The 5,393-nt window shown below is 39.0% G+C and overlaps 1 pseudogene; it reads left to right on the plus strand.

Annotated features, from left to right (window-relative positions):
* The first annotated feature begins 1,913 nt into the window (after positions 1–1,913).
* On the plus strand, positions 1,914–3,248 carry LOC131833216 (integrin-linked protein kinase-like; annotated as a pseudogene).
* Positions 3,249–5,393: the final 2,145 nt, after the last annotated feature.

A 5,393-nucleotide genomic window follows, 5' to 3' on the forward strand; every position in this document is an offset into this window, starting at 1 on the left:
ATGGATTGGAAGAACAAATATTGTTAAAATATTTATACCACCTATAGCAATCTACACATTTAATGCAATCCTTATCAAAATACCAACAGCACTTTTCACAGAGCTAAAACAAATAATCCTAAAAGTTGTGTGGAACCAGAAAGGACCCAAAATAACCAAAGTAATCTTGAAAAAGAAAAGCAAAGCTGGAGGCATCACAATTTTAGACTTCAAGTTAAAATACAAAGCTGTAGTGATAAAAACAGTACAGTGCTGGCACAAAAATAGACACATAGATCAATAGAACAAAAAATCAAACCAAGAAATGAACCCACAACTCTATGGTCAATTAATCTTTGACAAAGCAGGAAAGAATATCCAACAGGAAAAAGACAGTCTCTTCAACTAATGGTGTCGGGAAAACTGGACAGCCACATGCAAAAGACTGAAACTGGGCCATTTTCTTATATCAAACAGAAAAATAAATTCAAAATGGATTAAAGACCTAAATGTGAGAACTGAAACCATAAAAAAGCATATAGGAGAACAAAGGCAGTAACTTCTTTGACATCTGCTATAGCAACTTCTTTCTATATATGTCTCCTGAGATAAGGGTAATAACAAAACCAAAAATTAACAATTGGAATGTCATCAAAATAAAAATCTTCTGCACAGAGAAGGAAACAATCAACAAAACTAAAAGGCAGTCCCAAAATGGAAGAAGATATTCGTAAAGGACATATCTGATAAAGGGCTAGTATTCAAAATCTATAATGAACTTACCAAACTCAATATCCAAAACAAAATAATCTAGTGAAGAAATGGACAGAAGACATAAATAAACATTTTACCAAAGAAATCATACAATGGCTAACAAACATGAAAAGATGCTCAACATCACTGATCATCAGGGAAATATAAATCAAAACTACAATGAGATATCACCTCACATGTCAGAATGGCTAAAAACAACACAGAAAACAACAGATGTTAGTGAGGATGTGGAGAAAGGGGAACCCTCTTGCACTGTTGGTAGGAATGCAAACTGGCACAACCATTCTGGAAAACAATATGGAGGTTCCTCAGAAAGCTAAAAATAGAACTACCCTACAGTCCAGGAGTGGCACTACTAGGTATATACCTAAGAAATACAAAGATACTGATTCATTAAGGGATACATGCACCCCAAGGTTTATAGCAGCAGTATCTATAATAGCCAAATTATGGAAACAGCCCAAGAGTCCATCAACTGATGAATGGATGCAGAAGTTTTATATATATATATATATATATATATATATATATATATATATATATATATATATATATGTTACTCAGCCATAAGGAGAATGAAATCTAGCCATTTGCAATGTTATGGATGGAGCTACAGAGTACTGTGCTAAGTGAAGTAAGTCAGACAGAGAAAGACAAATACCGTCTGATTTTATTCATTTTCAGAATTTAAGAAACAAAACAAATGAACATGGGGGAATAAGGAAAGAGAGAAGCAAACCAAGAAACATACTTCACTACACATAACAAACTGATGGCTACCAGAGAGGAAGTGGGTGGGGAAATGGGTGAAACAGGTGATGGAGAATTAAGGAGAGCACTTTTTGCGAAGAGCACTGGGTGTTGTATGGAAGTGTTGAATCATTATATTGTACATCTGAAACTAATATTACACTGTATGTTAGCTAACTGGAATTTAAATAAAAACTAAAAAAAAAAAAAAAAACCGAAAAGAAAAAAAAAAGGGATCTGAGAGAAGGGCAAGGGAGGTGAGAAGGAGGGAGGAACGGGGTCTGAAGAGGGCCAGGGGTGGACCAATGGCTGTCTTGGCCGGAGGGGAGTTCCCTGAAGAAGGTTGCTCCAGCCTGAGTCTCCATCCACAGTCTTCCCCAATCTAGCATATTCAGTGCCCAGAAGTTGTTATGGATGACATTTTCACCCAGTGGTGGGAGGGCAATGTGGTGGCCATTCACCTGTAAGCTGGACAACACGAAAACAGCCTCAACCAGGAGATGATCATGGCTTCTCCCCCTTGCCCTGGCCTGCCAAGAGGGCTGTTGTCCTGTGGTTGAGATGCTGATCATGTGGGGAACATGAATCAATGTGATGAACCATGGTGATGAACCCCCTAGCACCTGGCAGCTGGTCCCAGACACCGTGATATTGTGCAGAAGCTGCAGCAGTATAAAGCTGACATCAATGCAGTGAATGTACATAGAAATGTGCCCCTGCATTATGCCTGTTTTTTTGGGCCAACATCGGGTTGCAGAGGACATGGTGGCTAATGGGGCTCTTTGTCAGCATTTATAACAAGTATGGAGAGATGTCCAAGGACAAAGCCAAGGACCTCTGAGGGATCTCTTCTGAGAGCAGGCAGAGAAGATGGGCCACAACTTTAACCATATTTCATACAAGGACACATTTTGGAAAATAACCACCCGCATTTGGCCCGAGAATGGGACTCTGCACAAACATGCTGGCACTGACTTCAAACAGCTCAACTTTCTGGCAAAATTCAATGACTATCACTCTGGAGAGCTATGTAAGGGCTGTTGACAGGTCAATGACATTGTCATGAAGATGCTAAAGGTTTGAAACTGGAGTACAAGGAAGAGCAGGGACTTTAATGAGGAATGTCCCCATCTAAGGATTTTCTCGCATCCAGATGTTCTCCCTGTGCTAGGTGCTCGTCAGTCTCTACCTTCTCCTCACCAGTCTCATACACAGGATCCCTGTACAATGTATTACATGAAGGCAGCAATTCTCTTGTGGACCAGAGCCAGGCTGTAGAGTTTACATTAGACATGGCAAGGGGCATGGCCTTCCTACACACATTAGAGCCCCTCATCCCACAACATGCACTCAATAGCCATAGTGTAATGACTGATTAGGACATGACTGCCCTAATCAACATGGCCAATGTCAAGTTCTCCTTGCAATGTTCTGGGTGCATGTATGCACCTGCCTAGATGGCCCCTGAGCTCTGCAGAATCCTGAGGATACAAACAGATGCTCAGCAGGCATGTGGAGTTTTGCAGTGCTTCTGTGGGAAATGGTGACATGGGATGTACCCTTGGCTGACCTCTCCAATGTGGAGATTCAAATGCAGGTGGCATTGGAGGGCCTTTGGCCTACCATCCCACTAGCCATTCCTCCCATGTATGTAAGCTCATGAAGATCTGCGTGAATGAAGACCCACTAAGTAGTCCAAGTTTGATATGATTGTGCCTATCCTGGAGAAGATGCAGGACAAGTAGAGCTGGAAAGCTCTTGCCTAAAGTCCAGAGGCATCAGGATGCAGTTAGAAGAGTATGTCTCCCCAAAGCAGCAGGCTTCTGTCATGGTACTAGTCCAGCCATGGGGCCCATCGCTTTCCCCCATCACTACCACTGCAGCCCCCAAAGAGGCTAGGTTCAGAGCTTTGTCACTTGCCACACGGTATCTCCCAGCATGGGAGGGAACAGCCTTGCCTGTCACAAGAAAGATTATTATGGGGGGGGGGAGGATTTGAAGTGGTCCTCAGTGAAAGACATCTGTACAGAAAAAACAAATAAGAATTAAAAGTTTCAAGGCAAATGGGAAACCAAAAAAAAAAAGGTGATTAAATATGATGCAAAATGAGAATGAAATAATACCATAACATACTAGGTGCTGTTGAAACACAGAACAGGGAACATTTCCTTCAAGATAAGAAAAGATGAGGGAAGATTTCTTAGATTTCTTAGTGGGATTTGAATTTGAATTTGACAAGAAATGAATATAAATTAATAAAGACATATCAGGTCAAAGGAAAAGCTACAAAATCACAAAATTTTCAGAATGTGTATTTTTGTGATGTTAGTGTACATGGGATGGATGTTGGTAAAGACAAAGCTAAGAAAGACCGAATGGAATCACATATTGGAAAATCTTGGGCTACATGTTAAGCAATTTAGGGAAAAGGAGAAATGGGAAGATTTTGAGAAGGGTATGACATGAGAATTTAGGCAGCTTTAAAGCAAAAGGAACTGGATGAGGAAAGAACAATTATATAATTACCGTAACAATACAGGTAAGAAAAGATAGCAATCAGAACTAGGTCAGTGGCAATATTGTTTAAGAATAGGAGATGCTTGGGGCGCCTGGGTGGCTCAGTGGGTTAAGCCTCTGCCTTTGGCTCAGGTCATGATCTCAGAGTCCTGGGATCGAGTCCCACATCGGGCTCTCTGCTCAGCAGGGAGCCTGCTTCCTCCTCTCTCTCTGCCTGCCTCTCTGCCTACTTGTGATCTCTCTCTGTCAAATAAATAAATAAAATCTTTAAAAAAAAAAAGAAAAAAGAATAGGAGCTGCTTTTTTAATATATATATTTCCTAGAGCTAACATACAGCCTTGCATAAAATTAGTGCTTAAAGATGATTTATTGATAGAAAGGATATAATTGTAAGGAATTCCTTCCTATCCCAGTGCATGATAGAACTCGCCTCATGATGTTATGAATTAACTTTTAATCGCTTCATATTTTTAGGAATAAGGATTGATTCTTGGAAAATACGAATATGTTAACTTGTATACATTAAAAGAATTGGATTACCAGTAAGAATTTGAATAAAAAATTTAGATTGTTAACTCAAAAAGCTTAAAGTATCATAGAGAAGTAATTTGCTTTAATTACTTGACTTTTAGAAAGACAAATTATCCAAAGGAATAATGTCAATAATAAAAATATTTCAATAAATGAAGATTATTGGCCTAATTTCTTGCTTAATAAAATAAATGTAGTAATCACATTATTGAATAATTGTAAAAAATTTTTTGAGTAAATCATAAAATCCTATTTCCTTTTCTAGCTTCCTTTTATCTATTTTTCCCTATTCTATACATTATTAAACAAACAAACTCTGTGGTCCAGAGCTCCATTCTCAAGGCTGAATTATCTCACTGTTAGATGTTTGAATTGCAAGATTATCCTTTAGAATTCCAAAACCTACCTTGGAGCAGCCATCCAGACCTTACCTCATGGTTTGGATGATTTCCTTTATCTGCCTCCTTACTGCCAATATCTCCCATTTGTCCATTGTAGATAACAGCAAGTGGGATTTTAGTTTGGACATTGGTGAATAGGAGCTGTCACAAAGAATTTAAACAGTTCAGCACTCCTGAAATCTAGTATTTCCTCCCTCTTCCTAGTTCTTATTATCTGTACTTCCCACATTCACACACTGGCAAATGGGGCCCAAATGTGAAGTAGGTTGTCACTGTTTCCTATGAGGCGTAGAAACTGCAGGAATATCATGTACAATCCTTCTAATGCTCTCAGCATAATCTCTTCAACAAGAACTCCCGAGAGCTTATTGTTTAAGAAAACTATGCAACTCTATGTTTATTTATTTTCACCTTTTTATTCTCTTCTAATTTCATTTTTC

Source organism: Mustela lutreola, chromosome 6, assembly GCF_030435805.1.
Source record: "Mustela lutreola isolate mMusLut2 chromosome 6, mMusLut2.pri, whole genome shotgun sequence".
NCBI classification, from domain to species: domain Eukaryota; kingdom Metazoa; phylum Chordata; class Mammalia; order Carnivora; family Mustelidae; genus Mustela; species Mustela lutreola.